This window comes from Vipera berus, assembly GCF_964194415.1.
Source record: "Vipera berus genome assembly, chromosome: 7".
In the NCBI taxonomy this organism is placed as follows: Eukaryota; Metazoa; Chordata; class Lepidosauria; order Squamata; family Viperidae; genus Vipera; species Vipera berus.
Window position 1 is genome coordinate 60,069,153 of NC_138209.1, and position 23,255 is coordinate 60,092,407.

At 46.6% G+C, this 23,255-nt stretch overlaps 1 protein-coding gene across 1 annotated transcript in view; it reads right to left on the bottom strand.

Annotated features, from left to right (window-relative positions):
* The window catches only part of LOC308671033 (gamma-aminobutyric acid receptor subunit alpha-2), a gene marked incomplete at its 3' end in the record, with an annotated part of 263,575 nt that overhangs the window by 26,321 nt on the left and 213,999 nt on the right, over window positions 1-23,255 (bottom strand). The gene's annotated exons all lie outside the window — the stretch shown is intronic.

The window sequence follows — 23,255 nt, forward strand, 5'->3', positions numbered from 1 at the left end:
ACCTCTCCTGGGTTTTGCCATGCTTCCAAGGGGGAGGGGGGATGTGCCTGCAGAGCATTGCTTTCACTTCCTCCCCTCACTACAATATAATCTCTTATTTGTTTATTGGGTATGTATCCTGTTTCCTGCGTTATCTCTCTCTCTCTCTGAACTCTATCTTTTAAACTGTCAATTAAGAACAAAGGAGGAGATAGGAATCTAATCTCAATGCCTGGATTTTGTCTATGCTCCCAGGGAAAGGTGTGAAGTAGCCGCCGACCCTCGCATGAGCTGGAGATGGGCCAATATTATCTCCTTGGTTCCCACAACGGACTTAACACTTGGGGATTGGCTATCCCACATGGGGTGTGTGTGTCGATCTATGAGGGTCCTGCTTGGGGACACTATAATCTACTGCATTGTTCGGGAAATCTCAGATCCTGTCTATTATGCCTGCTATTTCCTATTCTTAATAAAAGTTCCTGCTTGGAAGAAATTGTTTCCAAGAGTTCTGCTTTCTTAAAATGTGGGCTTGAAGTAGGTCCTGACATTAGACAGGATCTGCAGTAAAAGTCAACCTGGGAGGAAGACCCTTACCAGGGGACTTTGCAAAAACTACAATGTCAGACACTGAGGCAGGGAAAAAGGAACCCACCATGAAGGGGGAGCCCTCCCTCCGGCCCCGACCCTGCCAGCTGTCGGGATCTGAGACATCCTATTCTGCAGAAGAAGTGGGAGATACGCGCAGCCACAAACCTCGGTGGTTGATGGGCATTGGGAAGAAAGATAAGTGGGAGAAGAGATCAAGGAGGGTGACCCTGAGACGTGGCAGCCACGAACATGGATGGAAGCAAGAAATGGGGAGATCCCTTCACCTTAGTGAAGAGGAAGGAGATCGCATGCAGTACTCAAATTGGATCCTAGAGAAAGCTATTGACCTGATGCGGAAAACCTTTGGTGTTCTTGGGGATGAGAAACCTGAACCCCGCGGCTGCTCCACTACCTTGGACTGCAGCCAGAGAGACACTGAGGGGGAATCAGATGCTGATGTCCTGGTGACGTCTGCTGAGGTAGCAGCCACTGCTTCAGCAGCCCCTACTCCCCGCCGGCCGGCAACTGCCAATCAGGATCAGAGACAACACTGTCGGCAGCGAAGGTTCCAGTCCATCCAAAGATTCCCGCCACTGGAAGCAAACTTCATGGGGGAGTTGCAGCACTTGGGGTTCTTCCTAAACTAAGTCCTGAGCTACATGGAAGAGTATGGATGAAATATCCCCAGAAACAAAGCCCAGATTCATATTGTGCAATCTGCTCTGGACAGGGTGGCTCCAGACTGGATGGTGAACCTGCATGATTCTGATGCCCCAGAGCTCCACAACTTCAACCACTTCATGTCGTCTCTGAGAAGGCAATTCGAGGAACCCCTGGCTGACCAGAAAGCCCATGAGAGAATCAAAATGGTGAGGCAGGGCAGACTGTGGTTTGGTATGCTGGTCTGACAGCTGCGGACAGGAAAGTATTACAGAGGGTAGTGAGCACAGCACAAGACATTGTGGGCTGTTCCCTGACACCACTGGATGACATCGCCAGGGCTCGTTGCCTTGGAAGAGTGAGGAAGATTCTCAGGGATGACTCACACCCTGGACGGTATCTCTTTACTCTACTACCATCCGGTAGGAGATACAGGAATATAGCCAGCCGTACCAACAGGCTGAAAAATAGCTTTTATCCGTGGGCTGTTAGGCTTTTAAATGGGACATAATCTTATGCAGAATTGACTTGGGAGACCGGTGTGTGGTGTAGTTGGTTCACATGGTGTGGTAGGATGGAGGGTTTGTTGTCACTGTGTGTTGGGGGGAGAGAGCACGGGGGGGAGGCTCAGTTAATCTCAATGAACACATGTTGTACTTTGACAATAAAGGTTTATTTATTTAATATACACAAGAATTCCAGGCAATCGCCAAAAAGTTAAACTGGCCAGAAGACATCCTCCTTAGCCATTTGAAAGATGGGCTAAACTACAACCTGTATGATTCTTGCCTGCCTAGAGGAGACCTATGCCAACTCAACAAATGGTATGTCCTAGTGGAGGAAGCAGAAATCAATCTACCGAAGAGACACTGACAAGGAAGACCATGGGGCCGCTCACCTCCTGAGCCATCGTGTGAACCAGCAAAATCACTGGCCACAGCCAAGAAATCAACAGGCTGTTTCAAATGCAGGAGAGAGGGGCATCGTGCCTTAGAGTGCTGCTCAAAAGTCCCTCCACACAACCCAGACTGATCACCAGCCAGGAAGTCGGGGAAGTCCCCAGCCAAGCCATGAGAGCCCATCATGAGTGAAACAGAGGCTGTAGAGTCCCCACCGTGTGTCATGCATGGGCAGGGAACTCCGGCCTACACCGCAGGGGTGGCAGATACCTCAGACGACAATTCAGAAGGTGAACCCCTGGTAAGTGGACCCATCACTCCTATCCTCAAGACAGTGACTATATTAGACCCCTCCATGTCTGAAGCTGTAAAAGTAAAAGCCTTAATAAACTCAGGCTGCACCCGCTGCCTCATTAGCCTAACGCTAAGGGGGAACTTGGGCATCTTGGTGAGGAGGCTGAGACAACCGATCTCATTTGGCCAGTTAGATGGGTCCATAGCAGGCGGGTGGGTACCAGCTATACTAGCCACTTTACCAATCCATCTATCTCTGGGGGACCAAGAAGAAGACATAATGTTTGTAGTGACCCCAGGCATGGAATGCCCAATGATCCTGGTGTTGGAGTGGCTAAAGAGATGGAACCCCTGGGTAAATTGGAGGATGGCAGAGCTCAATTTCCCGGAGGGTGTTCATGCGAACTTAACATCCCAAAGGCCCCCACTAACCCTAGGAGAGGAGAAAGGATCAGTGGGAGAAGAGAAGGGGTTACCAGAAATACCAGAAGAATACTGGGATCTTGCTGAAGTCTTCAGCGAGGAACGGGGGGATGAGCTCCCTTCTCACTGACCCACAGACTGTGCTATAGAAATCAAATCTGGGGCAAAACTCCTGAAGCCCAGACTGTACTCCATGAGCTCTAAAGAGACAGAGGAGATGGAAAGATTCATAAATAAAAACCTAGAAAGGGGATTTATTGAACCTGCCAAGCCCAAAATGGCTGCCCCAGTCCTCTTTAGGGAAAAGAAGGATGGCACTTTGCATTTGTGCATGGATTACCACACCCTGAATGCAATCAGTGAAAGTAACCTGTATCCCCCTACCCCTCATGAAAGAAATGTTATTGAAAGGAAGGATTTTTACCAAACTGGACCTAAGAGAAGCATACTACTGCATTAGGATCAAGGAAGGAGACAGATGGAAGACTGCATTTAATTATCCAATGGGATGCTACCAATTCAAAGTTGCTGTTCGGACTACAAGGCCCCCCCCCCTCAGTATTTATGCAATTAATCAATGAAGTCCTAAGGGAGCACCTATTTAAGGGTTTATTTAGATGACATCCTTATCTTCACCGAGTCCAAGGAGGAGCATGTCAACCTAGTCAGAGCAGTTTTTTTAAAAAACTGCGAGCTGCCCACCTATATGGCAAGTTATCAAAATGCGAATTCTGCCAGGAAGAAATAGACTACCTGGAGTATCACATATTCCCCCAGGGGATCAAATGGACCCCCTGAAGGTCAGGGCAGTACTAGAATGGGCACAACCCCACACAAGAAAACAACTACAAAGTTTCCTGTGTCTTGCAAATTTCTACCGCCAGTTCATCCCTTCATTCACCCCAATAGCCCTGCCCATCACAAACTTGTTAAAAACAAAGGGAGGGCCCTCAGTGAAACCCAGCCAGCCACTGAACTGGACAATGGAATGCCAAGCGGCATTCTAGAGGTTAAAGAGACTTTTTTCTGCCGAACCCATACTGAGGAACCCGGACCCGGATAAACCTTTTGTAATACAGCAGGGCATTTTGGATTTGTAAAAACTTTACATTTAATTAAAAGGCAATTTTGGTGACCATCCATGAAAAACGACATAGAAAGCTACTAAAAGCACTAAAAACGCCCAGAAAACTCATCCCTAAGCAAGCCTGCTGGTCCCAGCACTTTCACCAATTCCGCTTTACACTCAAACACTTGCCGGGGGGAAGAACTTCCTGGCAGATGCCCTGTATAACAGCATGTGAGCCACTGGTTCTAAACCACTCATGCCTGAACCACAATTGGCAGCAACAGTAACCACCAGGGCCCAAGCTAAGGTAAAGTCACAGCTGGGTAGCCAAACTGGAATCAAATTCTGGAAAACCTTAGAAACAGATGAATGGTTCCAGAAGAATAAACATGTGTGCATGATCAAAGATGGACTGCCATGGGTGGGGGAGAGGTTATGTATAGCAGCCACCCAGAGAGTCACTTTCATGCAGCTGTGCCATGATACAAAATCAGCAGGGCATTTTGGATTTGTAAGAACACTACATTTAATCAAAAGACAATTTTGGTGGCCATCCTTGAAAAAGGAAATAGAAAGCTACATGGCCTGCTGCCCAATTTGAGCAGCTGCCAAGAGGTTGCAAGGGAAATTGCCCAGACTGCTACAACCAGTGGTGAATCCCTCAGCTCCATGGAATGAAATATCCATGGATTTTATAGTGGAATTACCAGAAAGCAATGGGAACACTGTCATCTTGGTGGTTACTGACCTGTTCGGAAAACAAGGGCATTTTATCCCTTGCCAAAAGATCCCCACTGCAAAAATTTTAGCAAAACTATTCGTGCAGCACATCTACAGACTGCATGGGGCACCCCAATGCATCATATCGGATAGGGGAGTGCAATTTATATCAGAATTCTGGACAGAGTTTTTATCCCTCTTAGGAACCACTCAGAGACTGTCATCTAGTCATCATCCTCAATGTAACAGCCAAACTGAACAGTCCAATCCAGTACTTGAACAATACTTTATTAAGATGCTTTATTAATTTCCAGCAAATGAACTGGAGAGACCTACTCCCTTTTGCAAAGGCTACACTCCCTTTCAGGTAGCCACTGGTCAAAGTTTCAACCCTATGCCAGAACTAACCCCAAACGAACTGGAAATCCAATCACTGAAAGAATGAATAGCACAATTACAAAACATGTGGCCAGTAGTTAGGAAAGCCCTGGATGAAGCTAGACAAGCATACAAAGCACAAGCGGATAAAAGGAGAGTCGAACCTAAACCATTCATTGTAGGAGAAATGGTATATTTATCTACAAAATACCTAAAATCCCTACAGCCCTGTAAAAAAAATGGTCCCAAATACATAGGACCTTTCCCAATCAAAAGAATCATAAACCCAGTAACAGTAGAATTAGAACTACCCAAAACCCTCAAGCAAATACACCCAATTTTTCATTGCAGCTTGCTGAAAAGAGAACAACAGTTGCCCTTAAGACCAAAACTCCCCACCACCACCTCCAATCATGGTTGAAGGGGAACAACACTTTGAGATAAAAGAAATCTTAGATTATAGGAAGTATCATGGGGCAACTCAATACCTAATAGCCTGGAAACACCTTCCTTCCTCACAAAACGATTGGGTCCTCACATCAGAGCACCCAAACTGTTAAAGAAGTTTCATACAGAATATCCCAACAAGCCAGACTAACCTCTATACCTCTATATATGTTTTTGTTTCTCTACAGGTGGATCTCTCCCATTTTTAAGGGGGGCAGGATGTCAACACCGATTCTTATTTCATTTCATTTCATTTCTATTTCATTCCACCTCTCCTGGGTTTTGCCATGCTTCCAAGGGAGAGGGGGGATGTGCCTGCAGGGCATTGCTTTCACTTCCTCCCCTCACTACAATATAATCCCTTATTTGTTTATTGGGTCTGTATCCTGTTTCTTGTGTTATCTCTGTCTCTGAACTCTATCTTTTAAACTGTCAATTAAGAACAAAGGAGGAGATAGAACAAAGGAGGAGATAGGAATCTAACCTCAATGTCTGGATTTTGTCTACGCTTCCAGAGAAAGGTGTGAAGTAGCCGCCAACCCTCACGTGAGCTGGAGATGGACCAATATTATCTCCTTGGTTCCCACAATGGACTTAACACTTGGGGATTAGCTATCCCACATGGGTGTGTGTGTGTGTCGATCTATGGGGTGGGGTTCTGCTTGGGGACACTGTAATCTACTGCATTGTTTGGGAAATTTCAGATCCTGTCTATTATGCCTGCTATCTCCTATTCTTAATAAAAGTTCCTGCTTGGAAGAAATTGTTTCCAAGAGTTCTGCTTTCTTAAGATGTGGGCTTGAAGTAGGTCATGACAATGGGATAGGATAGGATAGGATAAGATAGGAGATGAGAGGATAGGATATAGTAGGATAGGATAGGATAGGATAGGATAGGATAGGATAGGATAGGATAGGATAGGATAGGATAGGATAGGATAGGATAGGATAGGATAGGATAGGATAGGAGCTGGAAGGGAACTTAGAGATTTTCTAGCCCAGCCCCCTACTCAAGCAGGAGAACCAATATCATTTCAGGCAAGTGACTTTCTACTCTCTTCCAAGACATCCACTGATGGAGCGCCCATGATTTCTGAAGGCAAGCTGTTACACTAGTTCATTGTCCTCACTGTTTCTCCTTAATTCTTTGTTTAGTTTCCAGCAATTGTTTCTTGTCCTGCCCTCTGGTGCTTTGGAAAATAGTTTGATGCCCTCTTCTTTGTGTAAAGGTAAAGGTAAAGGTTCCCCCGCACATGCGTGCTAGTCGTTTCCAACTCTAGGGGCCAGTGCTCATCTCCGTTTCAAAGCCGAAGAGCCAGCGCTTGTCTGAGGATGTCTCTGTGGTCATGTGGCTGGCATGACTAGATGCCAAAGGCGCACGGAACACTGTTACCTTCCCACCGTAGTGGTCCCTATTTTTCTACTTGCATTTTTACGTGCTTTCGAACTGCTAGGTTTGCAGAAGCTGGTACGAGTAACAGGCGCTCACTCTGTTACGCGGCACTCAGGATTCGACCCGCCAAACTGCCGACCTTCTGATCAACAAGCTCAGCATCCTAACCCACTGAGCCACCACATCCCTCTTCTTTGTGACAGCCCCTCAAATACTGGAACACTGATATCATGCTTTTTCTTCTTTTCTTTACACTAGCCAAACCCAAATCCTGCAGCCTTTCTTCATATGTTTTAGTCTCCAGGCCTTGGATCATCTTAGTTGCTCTTCTCTGAACTTTTTCCAAGGTCTCAACATCTTTTTTGTAGCATGGTGACCTAAACTGGTTGCAGTTTCCAGGAGTGGTCTCACTAGGATTTTATAAAGTGGTACTAATACTACACGTGATCTTGATTCTATGCCTCTGTTTATGCAACACAGGATTAGCTTTTTTGGCTGCTGCTGCACACTGCTGGCTCATAGTCAAGTGATCCTCCACTAGGACTCCAAGGAAGTTCTGTTTTTGAGCCAGGTTTCATCTAATCTGTGTTTATATTTATATTTTTCCTGCCTAAATGTAAAACCTTGCTTTTCTCCATATTAAAATGCATTTTGTTGGATAGGGCCCATTGTTCAAGTTTGTAAGGATCTTTTTGGATCCTGATCTTGTCTTCTGTTGGCTATTCCTGCCAGTTTAGTGTCATCTGCAAAGTTCATGAGTTCCCCTTCTATTCCCTCATCTAAGTCATTGATGAAGATATTAAAGAGTACTGGGCCTAAGACAGAGCCTTGTGGTATGCCACTGCTTACTTCTCTCCATGTGGATGTAGTACCATTGAGGACTACTCGCTGAGTATGGTTTGTCAGCCAGCTACAGATCCATCTGTTGGTGATGTTGTCTATCCCACCTTTTTCTAGATTATTAAGCAGCAGGTTGTGATCTACTTTGTCAAATGCCTTACTGAAATCTAAGTATACTATGTCCACAGTGTTTTACTAGTCTACTAATTTAGTCACTTTATCAAAGAATGAAATAAGATTGGCTTGGCATGATCTGTTTTTAAGAAACCCATGCTGACTTCTAGTTATAACTTTGTTTGCTTCTAGTTATTCGTAGATCTGTTTTTTGATTACCTTTTCCAGGTTTGTCCCAGGTATTGATGTTAGACTGATTGTTTTGTAGTTTCCTGGCTCTATTTTTTTTCCTTTCTTGAAGATGGGAACCACATCAGCCCTTTTCCAATCATCAGGTACTTTAATTTTTTTTTAAATTTTAATTCCATTTATATCCCGCCCTTCTCCGAAGACTCAGGGCGGCTTTACAAACTTAGCAGTAATCCTGCTGCTCCAGGATTTTTGAAAGATATAGTGCAATGGTTCTGAGATAACATCTGCCAGCTCCTTCAGAACTCTGGGATGTAATCTGTCAGGTCCTGGTGATTTATATTCATCAAGGTCAGATAGGTGTTCTCGTACCATTTTCTTGCTTATTTTAATTTTTGTTTCTAGTTTGTCTTTTGCAGTATTTTTTGGGGGGGATATGTTGTGCTATAATTTCTTTTTGTGTGAATTAATTAATTAATTACATTGCATTTGTTCTGTACAACATGTCCTGGTTTCTTATGGACTCAATAGAAAGCTAATAGATATAATTATAAATATAGAATTCTTTATTAGTTAATTGTAATTTGACATAACAAGGAACTTGTCTCTGGTGCATAAGCTCTCAGTGTGCATACAAGCAACAAGTGATAAATCATGATCATAGTCATAAAATACAATAAGCATAAAGCATAAGATACAACACTCAGTGATAGTCATAGGATATTAAATAATTAATCAATATAAATCATAGTAGGATACTAAATAAAAGCAATCAACATAAATCATGAGCTACAAACAACAAAGTTATAGTCCTAAGAAGCTAAGGAAATGGGTAATAGGAAAGATGAGAAGGATAATAATAATAGTAATAAAGCCCTACTATGTGGTTTAACATCCCAAGGCATAGGACAGTGTTGTATGAATTAGTTGTTTAGCAGAGTGATAGCATGGGGGAAAATTGTCTTTGTGTCTGGTTGTTTTGGTGTGCAATGCCCTATACCATTGTCTTGAGGGAAGAAGTTGAAACAGTTTATGTCCAGGATGAGAGGGGTCTGCAGATATTTTCACAGCCCTCTTTCTGGCTCATGCAATATACAGGTCCTCAGTGGAAGGCAGGATGGTTGTAATTATTTTTTCTGCAGTGCTAACTGCAGACAAAGACCATTGAAATCTGTGTCTGTCTTGTTTGGTTGCTGTGCCAAACCAGACAGTTATAGAGGTGCAAATGACAGACTCAATAATTTCTTTGTAGGACTATATTAGCAGCTCCTTGGGCAGTCTGAGCTTTCTGAGTTGGCACAGGAAAAAACATTCTTTGTTGTGCTTTTTTGATGACATTTTTATGTTAGATGTTGTGTAGTGGGTTTCTTGGAAGCAGGAGGCAAGACAAGAGGATTCAAACAGGAACATTGCTTTATTGTAGTAACAGGATCAGAACTGAGAACAGAGGCTTCTACGCAGCTACTTATACAGTTGGCCACTAGGCAGTGCCCAATAGGTTTAAAGGAAACTATTCCCACCCCAGAGCCAACCAATGATCATCCTGGAGACTGCATGTCTGGGCAGCCAGCGACCGTTACACAGGCACCCTAATTAAGCAATCTCAAGCAGCATTCAAAGACACGTGAAAACAGTTCAAGTAAAAGACCCAATACGAGACCTTGCAGATCGCCTGGGGGATACAGGCATCTGTTGGTCTATCAGCTTGCCTGCTGGGCTGGATAGACTAGGACTCATGAGTTCACGAGAGTTGGATTGATTCGAGTCCCTTTGGCTGGCCATTCCAGGTCAGCCCAGACCAAAGTCCAATGAAGAAACAGAGTTAGCACAGCAGTTGTCTTGATTGGATTGACTTTCCCCATCAGGGGACCCATGTTGCATTCCCGGGCTTTGCCCATCTATGACCACTTCCCCATTGTACTGACTGGTGGAGTCCTCAGAGCATGTGAACTGCCCTGCTTGGCTGCCGGTTTCTGGCTTTAGGAGCAGACCCATCATGAGGTCCTCGCTTTGTGGCTGTTCTGCGAACCACTTCTGCAGCTGATCAATATGGCAGCGAATGACTCGCCCCCCCCACCCCATCCAAAGCTACCTCATACGAGAGAGGGCCCAAGACTTTGACAATTTTACCCGGCACCTACAAGTTCCCATGTGCATAGTTCCAGGCCCACACCCCATCACCCACTTGCAACCCACTTGGAGGCTTTGGGCGAGAGATGTCTGCTGCCACCGGGTCTGGATGCAATCTGTCCAGTTTTGTGATGAGCCTTCTTCCCCTGCGAAGCTCTGCTGGGCTCTTGCCTGTTGCTGTGCAAGGTGTAGTGTGCTGGCAAAGCAAGAAATCAGCCAGCCTATGGTGCCAATCTCCAGTCACTATGCACTTGAGTGATTCCTTTGTAGTGTGCACCATACGTTCGGCCTGCCTGTTAGTCGAGGGGTGAAAAGGAGCTGATGTAGCATGCCTTATGAGGTTAGTCCTCAAGAAGGCTTGAAACACTGCTGCTGTGAACTGGGCCCCGTTGTCCGATACTACGACGTCCGGTAGTCCGTGTGTGGCAAAAAAGCTTTCTAAGCACCTGGATGGTCCTAGCAGTAGTCATGGTTGAAATTGGAATTACTTCCAGCCATTTAGAGTGGTTGTCAAGCACTATCAAGAATAGCTGTCCCTGAAAGGGACGAAGTCAATGTGAATCCTTGACCATTGTGTATGAGTTTCCTCCCATCTGTGGACAGGACCATGTGGCATTTCTGGTCTGGACTGTTGACATGTGTAACACCCGTGTACTTGGGCCTTGATAGCCTTATCTAAACCTGGCAACCATAGGTAGCTTCGTGCCAATGCCTTCATCCAGACTATGCCTGGATGTCCCTCATGCAGAGATTGAAGTACACAATTCCTTAATGAACTGGGGACAATAACCCTGCTCTCCCATAAAATGCAGCCTTTGTGAGCTGAAAGCTCGTGTCTACATGTGAAGTAGCTCCAGAACTCAGGTCCAGGGCTGTTTTCAAGCCATCCAGTGTGAATCCATGACAAGACTCTACTTAAAACCTTGTCTGCAGCAGTTTCTGCAGCCACCTCCCCAGCATGGAGGGGAAATTCAGGCAAATCCCAAATTGACAAAATGTGAGCTGCTGGAGCTGGAGCTGGCTCTACCTGTGGCAGTGGCAACCTACTAAGGCCGTCTGTGTGGCCCATGTCTTTGCTGGGTTTGTGAACCAGCCTGTAGCTGTAGCTGACATGAAAATGGACCATCTTAACATCCTAAGGGACAGAATTTGAGGCATCTGCCTATCAGTAGTAAATAACCCCAACAGTAGCTTTTGGTCAGTGAAGACCGTGAATTCCCTGCCATACAAGTAATCATGGAATTTCTTCACCCCAGCCACAATGGCCAACGCCTCCTTGTCAATCTGAGCATAATTGCGCTCAGCTGAGGACAATGTCCTTGAATAATAGGCAATGGGGACTTGAGTCCCATCACTTGACAAATGGCTTAGGACAGCCCCCACCCCATAAAGGGATGCATCACACACAATGCAAAAGGTGATGACTCTTTAAAGTGAGTGAGCACTGAATTGGAGGACAGGAGTGATTTTACTGCCTTAAAACTATTTTTGTGAACCTTGGTCCACTTCCATGGGGTGTTTTTGTCTAAGAGCCGGTGTAAAGGCTCTGCCACTGCAGCCTTGTTAGGAAGGAATGTGTGGTAAAAATTAAGGAGACCCAGGAATGCCTGAAGCTCTCCCTTTGACCTGGGGCTTGGAGCCAGCTGAATGGCCTTTAGCTTGGACTCAGAAGAGTGGATGCCTTCAGCATCAATACGGAATCTCAGGAACTCAGTAGAAGGAACCCCAATAATACATTTATTTCTTTTGAGTTTAAGGCCCGCTTCATGGGCCTCCATTGAAGGACAGCTTTGAACCTCCTTGCAAGCACCTCAGTGGACTCACTGGCGATGAGCACATCATCAAAATAGGGGTAAACCCCCAGAATGCCCTTGAGCGTAGGCTCCATGTCTCCTTGAAAAATTCCAGGGGCTACGCTAACCCCGAATGGGAGGTGTTTGACTTTAAAAGCCCCACTGTGTGTAACAATGGCTTGTGCACCCGCTGTGGCCTCATCCACAGGTAACTGCTGATAAGCCTGTGCCAAATCTAATTTTGCAAATACAGTACCCCCTTGCAGCGATGCCAAGATGTGGCTAACGACTGGCACCAGGTATGCATGCTGCTTAAGTGCCCTATTTATGGTACACTTGTAATCAGCACAAATTCTGACCTCCCCATTGGCCTTAAGTGGCACGACAATTGGGGTTTCCCATTCACCCCCATCTACGGGCTGTAGTACCCCCTGGTTAACTAGTTTGTCCAGCTCTGCATCAATTTTATGTTTAAGTGCAAATGGCACTCTGCAGGGTTTGATCCTACTAGGCATTATGGCAGGATCAAATTTAAAGGCTATCGGAGGGCCCTTGTACGTTCCCAGGCTTGTGTCAAAAATGTCCATGAACTCCTTGCATACTGATGCCAAGTTTGCTGATTGTGTCCAGTTGATTCCGGTGACTTGGATGCCCAGAGCATCAAACCAATCAAGCCCTATTAAGCTCGTTCTCTGGCCCTCCACCACAATTACATCCAGGGCCCCCCAAAACCCCTTGAACTTGATGGCCAAAGTGGCCTTGCCCTTGAGGGCAACTCGGGAGTTTTGGAAGTCAGTCAGGATGATGTTGGATGGCCTAAGCTTGGCCCCCCCTCTTGCTGCGGTTGTAGATGAAATGGAAGGTTTCGAGGGAAATGATGGACACAGCTGAACCAGTGTCCAGTTCCATCCTTCAAGGAATGCTTTGCAGCTCGACTTGAAGTCGCAGTTTGGGCTTAAGGGGGTGGTGAGCTCCCGTGCAGCAAATACTCTGATGGCTGGAGCAAAACCCTACAGTAAGCTGCCCTGGGGCCCACCTCTCCTGATTGGAACGTCTGATTGACAGTCCTTCTGGTGACCTCTACAGACCAATGCGATGTGGCTGGTCTTCCTGGAGGCCTGACACGTGGCTGTCTGGAACCTGCAGTCTACCTGTTGGTGGTGGCCGCCACAGCCCGCACACTGAGGAAAAGGAACTGCCTTGTAAGGAGTCTTCGGGTCTTTGTTGTGGTGCCATTGGATCTTGTCAACTTCATGGTCGAAGCTGACATCTTCTGGAAGTTCGGCGTCCTTATAGTGGATGGCTTCCTCATGCTGAATGCTTTTGGTGGGCTGCATGGCCTTCACGGCTCTGCCAGTGGCTTCGTCCACCATGATTTCTTTTAATGCTTCCTGAAGTGAGAGAGTCTCTTTTGCAAAGTTTCTGTTGTAGCTCCCTGCTCCAAAGTCCACAGACTTCTTGAGTTGTTTTCCCCTTTAGGATTTTCATCCATGGAATCTTTCCTAGGTTCTCTCTGAGTTTGTTAAAATCAGCTCTTTTGAAGTTTAAGACTCTGGTTGGAATATTTTCTATTGCTTGTGCTTGCATTATATTGAATTTCAGCATGACATTGTCACTTTCACCCAAGGTTCCAGCAACTTCAATTCCCTCTATCACTTCTTCTCTATTAGTAAGAATTAGGTCCAGTACAGCTTTACTTCTAGTTCCTTCCTCTACCTTTTGGATGACAAAGTTGTCAGCTAGGTTGGTTAGGAATCTGTTTGATCTCCTGCTTGCTGCAGAATTTGTCTCCCAGCTTATATCTGGGTAGTTGAAATTTCCCATTACTACTGTAGTATGCTTCCTATATACATTTGTTAACTGGTTGGCAAAGAGTCCATCTATTTCTTCTGACAGGTTGGGTGGCCTGTAGTATACCCCTATGGCAATGTCACATTTTTTCCCTTTTATATTGATCCATATATATTCTGGAAGGCTTTTATCTTGGATCATGTGTATTTCTGTAGATATGCAGTATTCTCTTACATATAGTGCAACTCCCTCTTCTCTTTTTGTAGTTCTGTTTCTTTTGAGCAATTTGTATCCATCCATCAGTCCATTCCAGTCATGGGTCTCATCCCAACATGTTTCTGTAATGCCAACTATGTCATACCCACCCTCCTGTACTATTGCTTCTAGTTCACCCTGTTTGTTCCCCAAGCGTTGAGCATTAGTATATAAACATTTAAGACTTTTATGTCTGTCTGTGGGTATGTTTCCTGCATCTCCTGACTGTTGTTTGATTTTTTTCTTTTTTCTCATCACTCTCTACGTCTTTGTTTGATTTATTTTCTTGGGATTTATGATTGTTTTTGTGTTCTAGAGATTCTAATAATTGGTCACTCTTCTCCCTCAATTTTAGTTTAAAGCCCTTCTAATGAGTTGGACCAGTCTTTTTCCAAGTATTTTTTCCCTGTTTTAGTGAGGTGCAGCCCATCCCTTGACAAGAGTCCGTCATGTAGAAACCAAAGTTTTCTTAGCAACATCAACTCTTTAGCCAGTGGTTTATTTCTAGAATTCTTTTTCCCTCAATAGGTGTTGGCCTTTTTTTGGGAGTACTGATGAGAACACTACTTGTGTTCCTAGCTCCTTAACTTTACTGCTTAGTTCATGGGTCAGCAAACTTAAAGACTCAAAGAACCATTTGGACCCATTTCCCAGAGAAAATAAAAAACCGGGAGCCAGAAAACCACATGGAGTGCCCCACTGCCACTGCTTCCACCCTCCCTCAACAGAGCACACCACCGCTGCTCCCCTCAGCACGAAGCGTCCCACCACCACTGCTTCTTTCACCCCCCGATGGAGTGCTCCAATGCTGCTGCTACTTCCCTTCCACATGAAGCACCCACTGCCAGCCACTGCTTTCCCCCAACCCTCCCAACAGAGAGCTCCACCACTGCTGCTGGTTCCCCCTCCCACATAAAGCATCCCACCACCACTGCTTCCCCCACCTTCCCAATGGAGCACTCCACCACCGCCGCTGCTTCGTTCCAGGACAGAGTGCTTTGCTGCTGCTTCCCCCAGTGGCAAAGGTGGAGTTTGGGAGGCAGCAACAGGTGTGGGCCAGTAGCAGCAAAGATCATCCTCAACACTCAAGCAGCCACCAGTGGCTTGGGTGCCTCTACTCCATCCAAGCTGAAGAAAGTGGAGGCGTAGCAGCAGGATTGCTCTCAATAAGTCAGGTGTACACAAGTGAGCAGCGCACCTGGCTCTTATTGTTTGAGAGCAATCCCGCTGCTGCACCTTTGCTTTCTTCATCTCAGACGGAGCAGACTCATCCAAGCCACAGGCAGCCAATTGAGTAGGGAGGACAAGGAGGAGGAGAAGAGTGTGAGGGCGGCTGGCCAGCTGAGGAGTAGGCCGGACGATGGTGGCTGGCTGTCTGGGAAGGGTGGAATCATGGCCACTTGGGGGTCTCTGCCAAGCCTCATGGCAGCGGCATTGGCAGCCCCGCCCTGGCCCATTTCCCCAGCACTGTACAAGTCTTTTGGCAAAAATCCCACACACCCATGCCCCCAATCAGAACCACATGGCACCTTCTTTCCAGCTCCACTATGGTCCTCCATCACTTCATCTGCCGCCGCGTGCAGCCCCACAAACAAAAGAAGTGGGACTAAAAAAGTTCAATCAATCAATTCCAACTTTGCAAGATTTTTTTTTGCACAAGTTGGAATTGATTGATTGAACTTTTTTAGTCCCACTTCTTTTGTTTGTGAGACTGCACATGGTGGTGGAGGACTGGGAGCCATGGTAGAGGGATGAAAGAGCCACATGCGGCTCCAGAGCCACGGGTTGCTGACCCTTGGCCTAGTTGCTTATAGTCTCTCAGGATTTTGCTCAGGTTCTTTGTTGTGTCATTTATCCCAATGTGAATGAGTAGGCGAGGTAGTAATCTGTTGGCCTAATTATTTTGATTAGGTTCTCAACCACATCTTTGATTTTTGCTCCAGGGAGACAACATACCTCCCTGGATTGTATGTCCGGTCTGCAGATGGCCGATTCTGTTCCTTTGAGAATAGAATCTCCTATCACCAGCACTCGCCTTCTTTTCTGGGGGGGGGGTGCAGTCTGAGATGTTTTTCTGTTTGTCTCAGGTGTGTTTGTTGATATAGCTTTTTTAGGGATATTTGGTGTTGTTTATTTGCTAGGTGTCTGCATGTTTTCTTTGACGGGGAGGTTGTGGGTCTGTGTATTTCCATCTAGGGGAAGAAATCAATTGCTCAGTTTTAATGGGGTTGTTTCTGGTTGGGTTAGATTGGGCAGTAGGGGTTTGTTAGATGTATGCTGCTTCTTCCTTTGATTGTTGTGTTTCTTTCTATGTGTGACATAGCTCCATTTGTCTTCCTCCAAGGGTTTATCAGTAGGGTCAAATCCTCTGGGAGTTATTTGTCCATTGTTTGGTTCAGTTTGGGTATAGCTTTCTTTCATAGGTTGGAGTTTGGCTTGAAATGCCTCTAGATTCTTTACTTTTTCCTTTTTCACATAGTTTACATTTGATCCATGTATAATTTGGGTATTCTTTGGGCATAAGCACATACATGGAACATGTATTGCATACTACAATAGTATCCATCACCTGATCCATGAATTTGTTGTTTGAAAATCCCTCTTTTATGGTTGGTGGATATGCTTTGCTGTTAGCCATGCTTCTACCTCTGTTCTAGGTAATTATGCCTATTTTTTATGTTTTGCAAATCAAAATAGCATCAGTTTCTTTTTCCAAGAGTCTGCTGTGTGGTTGCTGTTCACAGTCCCCAGCCTCCTGGATTGCTGCCTTTTGCAGTCCCCAGTCTACTTGTCTGCTGCCATTCGTAGTCCCCAGTCTACTGATCTGCCTCTGTTCACAGTCCCTGATCTAGTGGTCTGCTGCCATTCGCAGTCCACGGTCTGCTAGTCTGCAGGCTGTGGTAGACTGTCATCTGCAGCACCAGGTCTTCTGCCATTTGTAGGCCCTGGTTTACTGCTGTCCATACCACCTAGTCTACTGTTGGCTGTAGGCACTGGTCTACTACCGCCCGTAGGCCCTGGTCTACTGCTGTCTGCAGCACCCAGTCTACTGCCATCTGCAGCACATGGTCTGCTGCTCTCTATAGGCCCTGGTCTACTGCCATCCACAGCAACTGGTCTGCTGTTGTCTATAGGCCCTGGTCTATTGCCGTCCATAGGCCCTGGTCTACTGCTGCCCGCAGTTCCTGGTCTACTGTGCTGCAGTGTTCCACCACCTCTACCAACATCTCTGCAGCCACATGGTTCCACTGGTGTTCTGCTTCCTTCAGCAAACAGGGCTTCATGAATGGTTCACAGTAAGCTCTCCTTTTCTCTCCCTGGCTGGCTCTCCTCCCTGCTCCACTATCTTACCAGCTCTCCTGTTTCTCCTCTAAGAACAGGAGATTCAAGAGGGTGTCTTTGAAAAATTTGAGAGAAAGTTGATATATAGCAGGTTCACTCTTCTTATGCAGTAGCAGCTCAAGACCTATCTTCATATTCTAAATAAAGAGTTGCAGATCCAAGATTGCACAATACGGCTGGTTTCCACTGTCAAGTTACACTCCAAAATCATCAATGGATGATCTTTCCTGGACTACATCAAGTTCCATCAGAAATAATTCCTCCTTTATCAAGCAGATGTTTGAACAGTAGACTAGATTGAACTGCCTCTCTTATCCAGGGCATTCATCACCTTTTGCAATGTACATTACTTTGACTTTATTAAAGGGTACAATTGCTGTGGTTCTAAGATGACTAGTTATGTCAGCTACATTTATGCCAACTCTGATATTTACAAACCCTGACATTTTTCAAAGGGAAGAATAAGCTGCAGACTGCTATTGCTAGCCTTTGGGTATTTCTCCAGCTGCTGCATCATGTTGATTTTAGAAGGTTTAGAAATCATTTTCTACTTTTAATAGAAGTAAATGTTAACACTTAGAAAATGTGTCATATTCACTACCAGGGAACTTATTATTTTTTAAGAACTGGTGACAAAACTGATGGATTGGAAATTGCTCAGACATCTAAAGCCAACTCTATGGAGAGGCAAAGGAAAAAGAACAGTGATTGTAATCCAGTGACTGAAACTAGCCTACATTTAGAAAGGTATAGAACAGTGATTATAGAACAGTGATTGGCAGTAGCCCAGACTTTCCTAAAGGAAAAAAAAGGTGAGTGTTGGTGATAGGAGATTAAATTCTCAAGGGAACAGAAACAGCCATCTGCATATTGGACACCTAGAAAAGTATGTTGCCTCCCTGGAACAAAACTCAAATATGTAGTTGAGAACCTTTCTAAAATAGTCAAGCCCATAGATTACAATCCCTTTCTTCTCCTTCAATGGGAATATATGATATGACAATCAACCTGAAAACAATATTGGGAGATTACAAGCAGTTAGACAAGAATGTTAAGGAGTAAGGAGCACAAGTGGTCTTTTTATCTTCCAATGAAATATCCACATCCAAAGAAGGAACAGAGGATTTTAAATTGAACTACTGGCTTAAGAGTTGGTGCCACAAAGAGAACTTTGGATTCCTAGACTATGGTCTGCGTTATCTATATGAAGAGCTTTTGGCAAGGGATGAGCTGCACCTTACAAGCACTTGGAAGAATGTATTTAGAAAATGATTGGCTCATCTTATCAGGTCTTTAAAGTAAAACTAAGGTGCGGTGAGGGTGACCAATACTTTAGGATCTTTTAAGACAAATTCTTGGATCTTTGGGACTTAATTCCAAGCATAAATCCCAAGACAACCAATCAAACAATGAGGTAGAGAGTGATGGGAAGGAGGAAAACCCAGAGACAAGGTAGGAGATGTAGGAATCATACCCAGGGTCAGGCATAAAGGACTCAGATGCCTATACACTAATGCTCAAAGTTTAGGGAACCAACATGGAGAACTTGAAGTACTAGTACATGAGGACAGGTACTATATAGTTGCCATTATTAAAACGTGGTGGGATGAAACTCATGACTTGATTGTACCTATGGAAGGATACAAACTATTAAAAAAACAGACCTAACAAAAGAGGGTGTGGCGTTGAATTATATGTAAAAGATCATTACATATCTACAGAAAAACCAAGGATGAAAACCTCCTAGAATGCATATGAGTCAATATAAATGGAAAACTGAATGAAATTGCCATAGATGTATGCTAAAGGTAAAGGTTCCCCTGCACATGCGTGCTAGTCGTTTCCAACTCTAGGGGCCAGTGCTCATCTCCATTTCAAAGCTGAAGAGCCAGTGCTTGTCCGAGGACGTCTCTGTGGTCATGTGGCCGGCATGACTAGATGCCAAAGGCGCATGGAACGCAGTTACCTTCCCACCGTAGTGGTCCCTATTTTTCTACTTGCATTTCTATGTGCTTTCAAACTGCTATGTTGGCAGAAGCTGGGACGAGTAACAGGTGCTCACTCTGTTACGTGGCACTTGGGATTCGACCCGCCAAACTGCCGACCTTCTGATCGACAAGCTCAGCGTCCTAACCCACTGAGCCACCGCGTCCCTAGATGTATACTACAGAGCACCTAACCAAGGATAAGAAATAGATGAACTTTTTGCTAACTGGTTAACAAATGTATGTAGGAAACACATCACAGTAGTAATGGAGGACTTTAACTACCCAGATATTTATTTTTATTTTATTTTATTTATTTTATTTTATTTTGGATTTATATACCGCCCTTTCCCGAAGGACTCAGGGCGGTTTACAGGGTATTAAAAACAAAATCAATACAAAAGTTAAAAACAATTTTAAAAGATTAAATCAATTCCTGAAAAAAAATAAAAACCCCAATTAAAATTAAAATTCTCAGCCTGGGCCAGAGAGCTCAAAGAGCCAGGTCTTCAGGTCCCGGAGAAATGAATGGAGGTCAGGGGCAGTCCTAAGCTCCACCATCAGCTGGTTCCAGAGGGCAGGCGCACCCAGTGAGAAGGCCCTACCCCTGGGTGTTATCCGCCGGCAATCTTTTACTGGCGGCACCCTGAGAAGACCCTCCCTGTGGGAGTGCACTGGACAAAGGGAACTTGATGCTGGCAGCAGGTGTTCCCTCAAATATCCCGGACCCACACCATTTAGGGCTTTATAGGTCATCACCAGCACCTTGAATCTCACCCGGAGGGCAACCGGGAGCCAATGCAGCTCGCGGAGTAGAGGTGTTACATGGGAGTATCGGGAAACCCCCATCACAAATCGCGCGGCCGCATTCTGCACCAGCTGAAGCCTCCAGGTGGTCCTCAAGGGCAGCCCCATGTAGAGAGCGTTGCAGTAGTCTAAACGGGAGGTCACGAGCGCATGAGTGACTGTGCGTAGGGCATCTCGGTCCAGGTAGGGTTGCAACTGGCGCACCAGGCGAACCTGGGCAAAAGCCCCCTTGGTCACGGCTCCTATATGGTCTTCAAAATTGAGCTCTGAATCCAGGAGGATGCCCAAGTTGCGAGCCCTATCAACGGGGGGGGGGTAACACCTCATCCCCCATCATTAAAGGTGGAATAGTCTGGTTAACCCGAGATGCCGATATGCACAGCCACTCAGTCTTGGCAGGATTGAGACGAAGCCTGTTTCTCCCCATCCAGACCTGGACCGCCTCCAGGCAGCGGGACATCATGGCGAGGGCATCGCTGGGTTGGTTAGGGGTGGAGAGAAAAAGTTGGGTATCGTCAGCGTACTGATGATACCCCACCCCGAAACCACGAATGATCTCACCTAGCAGCTTCATGTAGATGTTGAATAGGAGGGGCGAGAGAACCGACCCCTGAGGAACTCCACAAACGAGAGGCCTCAGGGTGGATCTCTGCCCTTCCATCAACACCGACTGCGAGCGGCCCAGGAGATAGGAGGAGAACCACTGTAAAATGGTGCCTCCCACTCCCAACCCCCTGAGACGCCGCAGTAGGATACCATGGTCGATGGTATTAAAAGCCGCTGAGAGATCTAATAGGACTAGGACAGAGGAACAACCCCTGTCCTGAGCCCGCCAGAGATCATTCACCAGCGCGACCAATGCCGTCTCCGTGCTGTGTCCAGGCCTGAAACCTGATTGGTATGGGTCCAGATAATCAGTTTCCTCCAGGAACAGAGGAAGCTGATGAACCACCACACTCTCAACAACCTTCGCCAAAAAGCGAAGGTTGGAGATTGGACGATAGTTATTTAAAACAGCCGGGTCCAGGACAGGCTTTTTGAGGAGGGGTCTCGCCACTGCCTCCTTCAAGGCGGTGGGGAAGACACCCTCCTTCAAAGAAGCAGTTATTACAGCCTGGAACCAGCTTCGTGTCTCCTCCCGGGCCGCATAAACCAGCCAGGAGGGGCACAGATCCAACAAACAGGTGGTGGAGCTCAGCCTCCCCATGATCCTGTCCACATCATCAGGGGAAACAGGATCGAACTCAGTCCAGATAACGTGCTCAAGACCGTCCGATTCCTCCACGTCAGACTCCGCCCAGTCAGAGTCCAAGCCGGCCTGGATCTGAGCGATTTTGTTCGTCAGATGATGACTAAACTCCTCGGCCCGTCCCTGCAAGGGATCCTCCCTCACCTCCTGGTTAAGGAGGGAGTGAGTCACCCTAAACAGGGCGGCCGGGCGATTATCTGTGGACGCGATGAGGGCAGCGAAGTAATTAGACTTCACTGTCCTCATCGCCGCAAGATAAGACCTTATAAAGGTTCTTAGCTGCAATCGGTCAGATTCGGATCGGCTGGACCTCCAACCGCTCTCTAGACCCCACCTCTGATGCTTCATCTCCCGGAACTCCACAGAAAACCATGGAGCCCAGCGGGATCTGCGCCGGGTCAGGGGTCGCAAGCGTACAACACAGTCGAGTGCCCTGGTGGCCACCCTTTCCCAGGCATCCACCAAGACATCGACTGGGCTGTGAGTGAGGGCGATAGGTATAGAACCAAGCACCATCTGGAACCGTTCTGGGTCCATTAGGTGCCTGGGGCGGAACCACCTGGTCGGTTCTGCAGCCCAGCGGCGGGGGGTGGCATAACGGAAGACCAGCCGCAGGAGATGATGATCTGACCATGACAGGGGAACAATGGTTGGTGAACCCCCTCCCAGATCATCCAACCACTCTCCAGACAGGAACACCAGTTTGAGAGTGTGACCCCCCACATGAGTCGGACCCTGAATTACTTGGGTCAGGCCCATGGCCATCATGGAAGCCATGAAACTCCCGAGCTAACTCAGATGACCCTCCCAGTGAAGGCAGGTTGAAGTCACCCAGAACTATAAGCCTGGAGAACTCCACCGCCAACCCTGAGAGGGTGTCGAGCAGCTCAGGCAGGGCAGTTGCCACACAGCTGGGCACCAGGTATGTGAGCAACAAGCCCAAGTGAGCCCGAGGGCCATATCTCAGGAGGAGGGAGTCACTCCCGGCCATCTGGACAATGGTGGTCTCCCGCGGACATAAAGTCTCCCGGACAACCACCGCCACCCCACCACCCCTGCCCTGAGCCCGTGGCTGGTGTAGCACACGGAAACCTGGAGGGCATAACTCGGTCAGAGGAACCCCTCCCTCCGAGCCCAACCAAGTCTCCATGATGCACGCCAGATCCACACATTCCTCCTTGATCAAATCCTGAATGAGGGGAGCCTTGTTAACGACGGATCTAGCGTTAAAATAAACCAGCCTAAGCTCAGGGGCTTGATCACCCTCATCCCTGGGCAAAAGGGTGCTAACTGGAGGGTCGGAGCGCTCCACCGCTCAAAGACAGCGGGGGCGCGATCCCAGATGTTGATGTGGCCCTCTGTGCAACCACCTGCTGCCATTCCCTATTGTTGTGGGGATTTGAAGCCCCACCCCAACATTCACAGAACCAGCAGCCTCCACCCCCAACCCCGTCCTGTCAGGACCCCTAACAGGCCTGGACTGAGTGCTCGTTAATAATTCCCTCCCCACCCTACTATCCCTCCCCCTGCCTAACCTTTTAAAATAAACGGCTAAAAATGTATCAGGGGTCTCTTCACATGTCTCAACCCGAGGCCCCTATCTAAGCCCAGCTACCTCTCGGAGTCCCAACAATTGGGCTCGTCATTAAGGGGAGTGTGGAAAAAGGCTGTTGGTCATACCCAGGAGGGAGGAACCCCCCTGAGGGCATACAAATCAGCTCCAGAGTAACAGAAACAAACCATGGAACAATAAAAATGTCCACATAGGGCAGATATTACAAATATTTACAGTGGGTAGTTCGATGGAATGATGATATTCAGATGAAATAATATTGAGTCCGGTAGGTATGTCTCTCAGTCCACTAGTCCAGCTCAGCTCTCACCTGAGATGGCGATCAGAAAGGAAGC